The sequence below is a fragment of the Myodes glareolus genome, chromosome 2, assembly GCF_982192425.1.
Source record: "Myodes glareolus chromosome 2, mMyoGla1.1, whole genome shotgun sequence".
In the NCBI taxonomy this organism is placed as follows: domain Eukaryota; kingdom Metazoa; phylum Chordata; class Mammalia; order Rodentia; family Cricetidae; genus Myodes; species Myodes glareolus.
This window is the reverse complement of record NC_142027.1, coordinates 947653-959544: the sequence shown is the minus strand read 5'-3', so window position 1 is coordinate 959544 and position 11892 is coordinate 947653. Positions and strand designations below refer to the sequence as shown.

The window sequence follows — 11892 nt, the reverse complement described above, 5'->3', positions numbered from 1 at the left end:
ATGCAAGTGCTGTTTACTGCCCTGCATCCCCTGTGTCCTGGTTTGTTCGGCACTCTTACCCGGGGATCCCCGACGAACTAGACGTCCACACATGATGACCATGTACAGTAGTGGGTTACAAATGGCCATCACAGCCAGCAGGAAGATTTCAGTGATCACACATGTGCAAAATAGATAGAATTGGATCAAACATGCCAGGAAGGATATGTCTTTGTCCTTATTGAAGATGTTAGCCAGCATTTTGGGCACTATGGTGGAGGAGTAGCAGAAATCCACAAAGGACAGGTGGCTGAGGAAGAAGTACATGGGGGTGTGCAGTTGGGAGCTGACCTGAATCAGGGCAGTCATGCCCAGGTTGGCCAAGACAGTCACCCCATAAATGAGAAGGAACACCAAAGAGAGGACAACACTTACCTCAGGGACATCTGACAATCCCGGAGAATAAATTATGCCACAGAGGTGCAGTTTCCCTCAACCATGTGTTACATTTAAAAGTGGTTGGAGAAATGAACTACATTATTCATGTACTTTAAAATGTAGCTTGGCCTCTCTGTTACAAACAGATTCTGGTTGTGGGGTTGTAAATATCTGTAATGATATAAGAAAATGTACATCTGAATTTATCCTTGACCAAGGCCTTGATAATAGAAATGCATAAAGTGTACAGTTTAATTCAGCAAAGCAAAATTAAGATCTGTGCATTGTATGCAATGGTTTTACTTTTTTTCTTAATTGTGACATTATAGGAAAAAGTTTGAAGCATTACTTATTCAATGCTTTATTTAACTCCCTGATCTCTAAGATTTATATTCCTTCCACCTAGAAGTCTCATCTAGATAACGAGTCCCATATTTTCAAAACATTAAAGTCCTGGAATTAACTTCTAAGTATAGAGGTGGCCTTTACTGTCTCCAGAAAAACTTATATGACTGATGTGATGAGTTATTTGCTTCTGTTATTCTAAAATTGGGAGAATGAAGTTAGTTTCTATACTGTCATTTACAACTGTGAAATAATCACACAGATTTTGGTAATTTTAAGACTTATTTCCAGTCATGCTTCAGTAAATAAACATCTTTGAGTGCTATTTTCCACCTTCTGTTCATGGGTCTTCAGCTTAAATATATATATATATATATATATATATATATATATATATATATATATAAAATGACTTTTAAAATATATTGGTTTGAATCTCTTGGGAAATTGAAAGATAATTTCTAATCAAGATGTTGACCAAAAATCTTTAAGAAGACTGCCTACTGATTATTGTAAATTATTTAATGTGCTAAAGCATATAAATCAGTTGGGCAGTGGTGGTTCATACCTCTATTTCCAGCACTAGGGAGCAGACAGGAGGGTCTCTATGTTAGAGACAGTATGAGTTACCAGATAGCCACAGCAGTTACACAGAGAAACAAAATCAAAACCAAACCAAACCAAACCAACCAACCACCACCACCACTACCACCACCACCAACAAAAAACTCAAAACTAAAAACCAAAACCAAAACAACAACAAAAGAGTTCATAAATCAAGTGGACAAAAGAGGGTGATTCAGAAATTTCATTAATAGTTATGAAAACACATTACTTGATTTTATGTTTTTTATAATATGATCTCACAAAATACAAGAGAAAATAGTAAGTTCAAAACATGATAATTATGGGTGAAAATAAACTGCATGTTTTGCTTTTTCCATTCTATTTGAATAATTTTTATTCTTATTATGTTTTAACAAAGAATTTATAGTATAACCAGACTCTAAAGCAAGTATTATCCAATAGGGGAAAATCCAAATATTGAACTGTAAGAAGCTATTATTTTAATGTATCCCACCACAAAATAATGTATCTATGCAGATCCAATCATCCAACCAACCTGTCAAATGAACATCACATGCCACCCTCTTCTCCTGATATTATCAGTACAGAAATGCTATCGTCTTTATGTGTGTGTATATGATTCTAAAGCTTCTGAAAACAAGCACCAATCTCTGTGGGATATCATTGTAACAACAAGGAAATTACTCCCTCTGGAGATTCAATTATTAGTATAATGAGTTATAAAATTAATCAGTGTGATTCAGTGTATCCTAAGATAACAATATTTAGTTCAAGTTTCTTGATGAACAATGTATGCTACTACTGGGCATTACCTCTGTGTAATATGTAAATAGGTGGCATAAGAGATGTTTTTCTTATTTCTACAGTCCAGTACAGACACAATAAAGGGTGAGAAGTCACCATTGAGTTTCCCCACAGAAGAGAGAGATATGATGAATACTGCTGAGTTCTCTCTACACTCCAAGTGATACACTTACAATAACTACTGTCATAATCCAAGTTATAAAGTTGAATGTGGTCAGTATTTCTATGTCACTTTTATAGATGAGGTGACTAGAACAGGCAGATGATGCACAGCATCCTCGCAGATGCCTGACATAAGTGGTCTTAGGGGTCTCCATTTAACTTAGACCCAGAGATATTAAGACCTGTTATTGGATTTCGGTTCATCTTTTAAAACTACTTGGCATTTCCTTTAAAACCATTACTCATCAGCTTAATATAAACATAACACCTTATTATATTTTTGCTATGGGTTTTCTTTTTGATAGTGTTTACTATTGAAAATAGACATGGATTTAATGAATAGTTGTCACTAAGTATTTTATACCTTTTCTATGCACCTTTTCCTATCTTCTGAATTCCCAATCCCTTGTGTTTGTGCATCTATAAGTCAACCACTAGTAATAAACCAATTTTGATGCACTGTGAACTGTACTCCAGAATATAGTCCTGAATTCATATTCTCGGGAATTTACTTAATCTTTTTTTAACTCTTGGTTTTACTGCACTATGCTACACTAAATTTATTATCATGTCTTCTTGTTATCTTTTTGGCTGTAACTATATTGTAGGAGAATTTTACCTTTTATATTACTGTATGTTAATGAGCACACAAAGTAGTTTGTTTTGTTATGTTATTTGATCACAAATATGTTTTCTTTACTGATTTTATTCTATTAAATGTCTTTTGTATACTATGGTCTATACAGAATGGTTCCCTTCTTCTCAGAATGCCCCATCTACAACTTTTTATAGTATGTATTCTATTATGCTTATTTGATTCTGACTATGTTCACCCTGTTCAATACTATCATATTGCCACTTTGTAGGTTCATAAAATATAAGTTAATATATAGGAACAAATATAGATACTGAATACAATTCTTGAATATAAGAGAAAAATCCATTTTTTGTAACTCTGATTTATTTCATTAACATAATCTCCAACTTGATCTATCTTCCTACAAAAGACATAAATCTGTTCTTTACTTTGAAATAAAAATTAGTAATAAATAATATGGTTCTCTTTCTTCCTCTATGTTTGCTGGCACCAGGCCCAGGGAGATAGAACAGCAAAGTCAAGCAGGGTTCAGATAGCTGTGAGTATGACAGAAAGAACTTTCAGGTGCCAGCCTCAGTAAGATAGCTCAGTTTAATGAAGCCAGGAGGCAGGTTCATAGGGTTCAGGTCAGGGGGGAAGGGAGGCTAACAAGGAAGGGAATGTACCTAATTTACATATGCAGACTTAATTGAGGACAAGAGAACATGGTGAACCCATTCAAATTCCATAGCATGGGAAAAGGGAAGGGGCTTGTGTGTTAAGTCAAACAGAATTTGCAGGAAGGTTTTAATGCAAGGTCATGCTCTAAATAAAGTCAGGCATGTGATCCTAGAGACTCAATCCAAATAAGGTAGAAATGGAGTCATGCTGTAAAGGGAGTTCTTCATATTACACCAAGTTCAGAGAGCTGAATGGACATGGTGAACTTTAAATGCAGGGTATTCCAACAAAATTATAAATTCATCATAACTTTTATTCTCAATTAAAATGACTTGATTCACTATAATCAAACTCACCAATGAATCAGATATATAAGATAAATTTTATTTATTATTATCATTATTATGATTATGATTATTATTATTATACATCCCTATTTTAGTTCTCTCTCCCTCTTTTCTACCCAGTTCCTACCCTCACACTCCCTCTGTTATCAATCCATTCCTCCTCCTTTTCTCTCCAGAAGAGAGTGGGCCTCCCATGGATATCAACCAAACATGACATATAAAGGAAGACTAGACACCTCCCCTAGTATTAAGGCTAAACCAGGTAACCCAATATTAGGGAAAATGTCCCCTTAGCAGACATAAGAGTCTGAGACAACCCCTGCTTTCACTGTCAGGATTTCTACAAAAAGACCAAGTTACACAACAGTAGCATATATACAGAATGCCTATGTCATTATCATACAGGCCCCCTGGTTATTGGTTCAGACTGTAGTTTCCTATGAACACAGGTTAGTTGATCTATGGAATTTAAGATGTCCTTGACCCCCTCTGTTTTCTATAATCATTCCTCCCCATCTTTCACCAGTTTGTAAGAGTGCTGCCTAATATTTGGCTGTGGGTCTCTGTATCTGTTTCTTTTAGTTGCTGGATGAAGCCTCATCAGAATGATGGTTTGGATAGGCACAAATCTATGAAAAAAGGAGAATACTATTAGGAGTCATTTATTTGATTTTTTCTGTTAATATTTGATTCTATCTTAGATCTCTGGTGTGTCTAACTGCTGGAACCTGGCCTTTCAAGCAGATGTAAGATGGATGGAATCTCAAAGTAGTTTTAAATTTCTTTTCTCTGATAGCTAAGTATATTGGATATTTCTTTTTTCTCTCAAACATTTGAGACTTCTCTTTTTAGATCTGAACCCATTTTTAAATTGGATTATTTATTTTTCTATGTCTATTTCTTTAGTTCTTTATATATTTTTCTAAATCAGCCCTCGATTTGATGTGAGGTTTGTAATTTTTTCCCATTTCATAGGTTGTCATTTTGTCTTGATAGTATCCTTTGCCATACAGAAGCTTTTCAATTTCATGTGTTGCCATTTATTAATTGTTGATCCTAGTTTCTGCACTACTGCTGATCTATTCAGGAAGTTGTTTCCTGTGCCAATGCATTCAAGGCTATTCTCTACTTTCTCATATTAAATTCAGTGTATCTGGCTTTAAGTTAAAATCTTTGATCCACTGGGACTTTAGTTTTGTGCAGGATGATAGATTTTAAATCAAGTTGCAGTCTTATACATGCCAGCATTCAGTTAGAACAACACTATTTGTTGAAGATATTATATAATTTCAATTGTATATTTCTCACTTTGTCAAAATAATATATTCATAGATATGTGAATTTCTGTCTGAATCTTCCGTCCAATACCATTGAACAACCTGCCATTTTTTATTACTATATCTCTGTAGTACAACTTGAAATCCTAGATGGTGATAACTCTGAAAGTTCTTTTATTGTATAGGATTATTTAAGTTATTCTGTATTTGTTATTTTTCTATATGAAGTTGAGTATTTTTCTTTCAAGGTCTTTAAAGAACTATGTTGGAATTTTCATGGGGATGTCATTGAATCTGCATATGGCACATTTTACTATGTTAATCCTGCCTATCCATGACCATGAGGGATCTTTCTGTTTTTTATATCTTCTCCAATTTCTTTTCAAAGACTTGAAGTTCTTGTCATGGAAGTCTGTGGTGGTTTGAAAGAAAATGGCCTGTAGGTGGACAGTGCTTATTCATTCCCACTGCCCAGACCCAAAATAATCACACAGAAATTAGTAATTATAACACTGCTTGGCCAATAGTTTAGATGTACTCCTAAATAACTCTTTTTTTTTCTTTTTGAGACAGGGTTTCTTTGTAGTTTTTGAGCCAGTCCTGGAACTAGCTCTTGTAGACCATAGACCAGGCTGGCCTCAAACTCACAGAGATCTGCCTGCCTCTGCCTCCCGAGTGCTGAGATTAAAGGAGAGCGTCACTACCACACAGCTCTGTCTGGATAACTTTTATATATTAAATAAACCCTCTTCTTGTTGGTTTTTTTGGGTTGGTTGGTTGGTTGTTTTTCAAGGCAGGGTTTCTCTGTAGCTTTGGAGCCTGTCTTGAAAATAACTCTTGTAGACCAGGTCGGCCTCGAACTCTCAGAGATCTGTCTCCACTACCACTGCCCAGCAGTTAACCCATTTCTATTAATCTGTGTATTGTCCGGTGGTTGTGACATATCTACTGTAAGGCTCTGTGCAGTATCTGTCTCCTACAGTGACGAAATGGCATCTCCCAGACTTCACCTTCTTTATCCTCTATCTCTGCTTGGAATTCCCGCCTTGCTCTATTCTGCCCTGCCAGAGGCCCAGAGCAGATTCTTTATTAATCAGTGGTAACAAACATGCTCACAGCATATAGAGGGGAGTCCCTTATCAATGGCCTCCAAAGAAAGTGGCATACTGGATGTGTAGTCTTGTTGGAGAAAGCTTTCACTGTGGGAGTGGTCTTCCAGGTCTCCTTTGTTCAGGCTTCAGTGTGAAGCAGATCGTTCAAGTATGCTTTCAAGTTGCTAGTATGAGATCCCTCCAATTTTTTTTATGAAGGTTTTAGCTCTATGAACAATTGTCCTGACCAGCAGGACACGAATCAGGTACCCAGACTCTGGAGGAGAGAAATGGAGAGACAAGAGACACAAGAAAATGGACAGCAAGTCAGTATTCTGATCAAGCTGCAAATTTTAGTTTTTCTCAGGAGCATTAAATAGCAAAAGGGCAGGGAGGGGGTGGGTAGGTTGCTATGCAATTGTTTAAACTGGAATGTCAGGCATGTAGACATCCCTAACTCATAGGAAGAAGTAAGGAAATACTGAGGGTTTCTAAATGTTAATTAACAAAGGGATGCATAGATAAGGAAATACTGGGTTATTTCCTGGGCCCAGAATTTGCACAGCCGAGGTTTCTGGTGAATAGCTTACTTAGCTTGTGAACTAAGATGGCTTAACTATAACCAATATAGATCTTTGCTCCTGGCAAACAATCTGTTTATCACTGCTTTCTCTGTGTCCCAGAAATTTGGTATGTTTTCCTTTCATTATCAATGAATTGTAGGTAGTCTTTAATTGTTTTCTTTATTTCTTCTTTTACACAGTATTTGTTCAGTAGGGAGTTGTTCCATTTACATGAGTTTGTAGGATTTCTGTTGTTTTATTATTGTTAAGATCAATCTTTAATCCAAGGTCATCGGATTGGATGTAAGAGGCAATTTAAATTTCTTGCATTTTTTAGAACAATTTTCTAAAATCTTAACAATGTTATTCAATATTTTTCTGTTCTTTTTTTTTATTAAAAATTTCCACCTCCTCCCCTCCTCCCACTTCCCTTCCCTCCTTTCCTCCCACTCCTCCTCCCCCTCCTTCTCCAGGCCAAAGAGCAGTTAGGGTTCCCTACTTGTTCAATTGAAACCATGGCTGACATTATCTGCAGGGTTATGAACCTGGGTAGCTCAAGATCTAGGATAAAAAAACTTTATTTTTTTTTTTTAAAAAAAGCCCATGAAATGATTCCCAATAATACTGTACTATACTTGTAGAGTATAGCCTAGTCTAATGGTCATCAGAGAGCAGAAAATGTTCATCAAGCAACTGAAGGGCAGAGCAGAGACAGAGACACTCAGCTAAACATTAGGCTTAGTTCAGAGCTTGAGGATGCTGTAGGAGAAGAAGATGAAAGATTGTAGAAGTCAGAGAAGTCAATGAAACACAAGAAAACAGAGAACCAACTAACCTGGACTCCTAGGCACCACAGAGACAGAAGCAGCAATCAGGAAGCTTTCAGGAGTCTGACCTAGGCCCTCTGCATCAACGCTACTGTTGTATAGGTTGGTGTTCTTATAGTGGAAGTGGAAACTGTATCTGATAATTTTGCATGCCTTTTGGATCCTATTCCTTCTATTGGGTAGGTTCAACTAGCCTTAGTATGAGATGTGCCTAGTCTTTTGACAACATGATATTCTATGCTTGGTTGAAACTTGTTGGAGTCTTGCCATTTTTTGAAGTGAAAGAGGAGATGAATAGATCTGAGGAAAAAAGAAGATAGAGATAGGGACTTGGAGGATAGAAGGGTGGGAAAGCTTTGGTTTGCATGTAATGTATAAGAGAACAATAAATAAAATAAATAGAAAAATAATAGACTTTCTTTTTTAAAAGGCTACTCCATTGAAGAGAAGAAAATCAGTTAACTCTCTAAGTTTTATAAATCTAATCTCCAGAAGTATTTATTCAAACAAGGACGGATTAACTGCACCAGTTTTTTAGATATGGTATATGTCTGTGAGAACAAAACTCATAGACTAAAAATAATTCCAATAGAAATAAATGTACTGAAGGAATTGAAGAAAAATACTGACTTAAGGCAAGTCTGAGAGCAACCTGGACACATGGTGAGACCCTGACCCAAAATAAAGAAACTAATAAAAACTAACTAATAAAAACATAAAATATTTTGGTATATGAGAAATAGAACATAAACAAAACAGTTAGATAAATAAATATGTAAATCAAGATATGAAAAAAGATAGATACACTGAAAAACAAAAACCAACTAAGTTAAACTTTAAAAAAAATAAGCCTCATTGGCAAGCATGTCCCTCTGAGTAGAAACTTTTATTCTTTATTCAAGAAATTTAATTCAATAAAACTTGTCGTATTTTAGTAAATATTAATTATTTGATAATTTTATATATTGATCATATTCAACTCCTCCCGCTAACTTCTCAAAGATATGGCTTCATATTCCTACACAACTATCCCGACTTCATGTCTTCCTTTTCTTAATTTTATAACTCACTGACTCCAGTTTACAACGCCATGTGGCTCTAGTTGTAGGGCCATCCTGTGGAACTTGTTTGACCTACTAAAAGCTGCGAAGTTAAAAAAAAATAGACTGTCCCTTCTCTGGAGGCCATTAAGTGCCAATAACTCCTCAGTTAATGGTAAGGGCTCATGAACCCCTTCACACTCCATGAGAGAATGATGAATTGATCTTGTGTTAGTAATAACTTCTCTGAGCTTGTGAAATCTGTAGCCCTGTCTTTTACAGAAATCTCTGAGAAACTTCAGAACAACTCAAGGGGAGGGCACACATCATATTTTATAAGTTTTTTCTATACTCTTATTCCATAAAATGATGAGATCTGCACATGAAGTCTTAATCTAATTAATAGTCCTTTTCTACCCAGAAAATCAGTATTTCACCTGGTGTGCCTTAATCTCATCTGGCCCCAGGGAAGTTTTCACTCTTGAGGACACACTATTATTATAGTTGGTGAATGAAAATGCATAAAACTGAAGTAATATCTTCACTATTGTAGAATGATGATTAGATGATTGTTTTCACAACGCTTTGGAAATGGGGAACAGGTCAAGTTTCTCAGATACCTTATAGGGTGATCTGTGATCTTCTAAAATTCATCCTCATTTCAGTGACATGAAACAAACTTTCTCAGAGAAGATAGAACCTGTGAATTATCCCAGTTTATTTTTATCTAATCATGTGGAAATCTAGGAATATAAACAAGGGAGTTCAAGCAATTATCCAGTTTTTATCAAATGTGTAGACCAGAACTTTTATTGTGTCCATAGAAAGAATTAGAAGGAACTTTTAGACTCTCTGAGCCTACAAGAGACATAACCTTCCTAGATCACTAAGTGATATATTGCCTTATAAGTGAAGAGCAATTACTAAAGAGAAGTCAAATGGAGACTTACCAATTCATTTCATATTCTCTTTCTATTTTCAGATGATTGTATTTGTGGATGAGAGTAGAATTTTTTTTAGCTTCTTCTGAGAAATATGAGTATCTGTTCTCTGGGTATTATCTAGGACTGTTAAGAGCATAGAGTGCTTGCTTGAGGTCAACTTTCTTCATCCCAGATTCATCCCTTGAGGCTGATTCTACAATGATGAAGATACTAATTCAGTTTTAATGCATTTTCATCCACCAACTGTAATAATAGTGTGTTCTCAAGGATGGAAACTTCCCTGGAGCCAAATAAAAATAAGATATCAGCAAGTGAAATATTGAATTTTTGGGAAGAAAAGTGCTATAGATGTGTCCATTTTCATATATGAAATATAAATACAATGTGAGAAAGAAGAAATAATATAACTGAGCTCTGTGTCTATGAAGTTATTTCATTTGCATTGATTCCACAATTTAGTTGGCATATATCACTATATATGCAATAACTTGCTGTGTAATAGCATTTTCATAATAGTGTACACAGTTTGACCAAGTTCCTTGTATTACCTCCAGTTCACTCTCCGTTTTCTGGCTTCTCTTCCAATTACTCCAATAATTTGAAAGTTAATTCCAATCATTAACTTTCACTTAATCCTCCTGACATATAAACATCCACGATTCATGTAGCTATATAAAAATCTAGACATGTATGCAATATTTGTCTTTCTATGTATTACTTAATTTGCTTCAGTATGATAATCTTTATATAGATAATATAGCTCTGTTCATTGTGGCTGGATGTAACTCCAGTGTATGTATCTATCACGTTCTGTTGATGGACAGCTAGTTTTATATAATAACTTTACATTGTGAAGAGTGTGGCAATAAACATTGACTTTGTAGAAGTATTTCTTTAGACTTAGAATCCTTCAGAATAACGGAACAGGAATATCATATATTTAGAATTGGAGGAATATCTATACTAATTTATATACTGGACAAGACCATTCCAGTTCACTTTGTACATTATTGCCCTTTTTTTCTTTCATATTTAGGAGTATTTGTTATTTGTTTTTTTAATGACTGTAATTGCAATTGGAATATGAAAGAATTTTGATCCATCTTAAATTTCCATTTCCTTATGGGCAGTGTGATTTGAACATAAATATTTTCCTTAGGATGATGTTTTTGAATATTTAGATGTCGCTGTTTGAGGAGGTTGTGATATTGTAAGTGCTGGAGCCTTGTGGGACAAGTAGATGTAGGGAGAAGACACTTAATTGAGGAGTTAGAACCCAGTCTTGATTCTTACTCACTGTGTGCTGACTAAGGATGTTTGTTATCAGCAGGTATCCTGCTCCTGATTCTTAACCTGCCTATTACCCATTTCCCCAGTCATGAAGGAATGGCCCTGACAAATACTAAGCCTTAATGAACACCTCTTACCTTAAACCATTTTTAATTCAGCCACAACAATGAGAAAATTATGAAGCATAGGAAGTGATAATAAATGCTTTCATGGATTTTAGCCATTTGTACTTTATCCTTGGAGTACTACCTACTCATTCATTTTCTCCCATATGGAGTCTATATTTGATTTCTTGCTATTTATTTACTTCTTGGTTTATTTATTTATTTTCAGTTCTCCATACAGTATAGATATCAACAAAGTGTCTGAAATATAGCTGTCTAGAATTTTCTCCCATTATCTTTATTACTCATCAGAAAAAAAATAATTTTACATAATTCCATTTGCAAAATCTTGTCATTTCATCAGCAATTGTAGTTCTTTGCAGAAAGTTGTTGCCTCAAGCATGAAGTTCCCCATGGCGGCAGGAACAACTGCTTTCATTGTTTTCCCTAAATACTTTCAGGTCTGATAGTAAAATAGTATGAACAGAGTTAATGATTGTGTATTTGTCTTAGCTACTTTTCTATTGCTGTTAAGGGACACTATGACTGGGGCCACTTAAGAAAGAAAACATTTAATTGGGGTCTTTTCACAGGATCAAAGGTGAGTCCCTTCCCATCATGTTGGAGAGCATGGCAACTGGCAGGGAAGCAGACACTGGAGCAGGAGCTGAGAGCTTCCATCTCATCTGAAAATTAGAGGCTGAAGGGTAATACTGAGCTTGGCATCCCTCAAAACCCATCCCTAGTGACACATCTCCTCCATAGTTCCTAACCCTTCCCAAAACAATACAAGTGGAAACCAAACAGTTAAATATAGCAGTCTATGAAGGACATT

At 35.5% G+C, this 11892-nt stretch overlaps 1 pseudogene; it reads right to left on the bottom strand.

The window, feature by feature from the left end:
• The window catches only part of LOC148122844 (olfactory receptor 5L1-like), a 52521-nt pseudogene extending 52042 nt beyond the window's left edge, over positions 1 to 479 (bottom strand).
• Between the last annotated feature and the right edge of the window lie 11413 nt (positions 480 to 11892).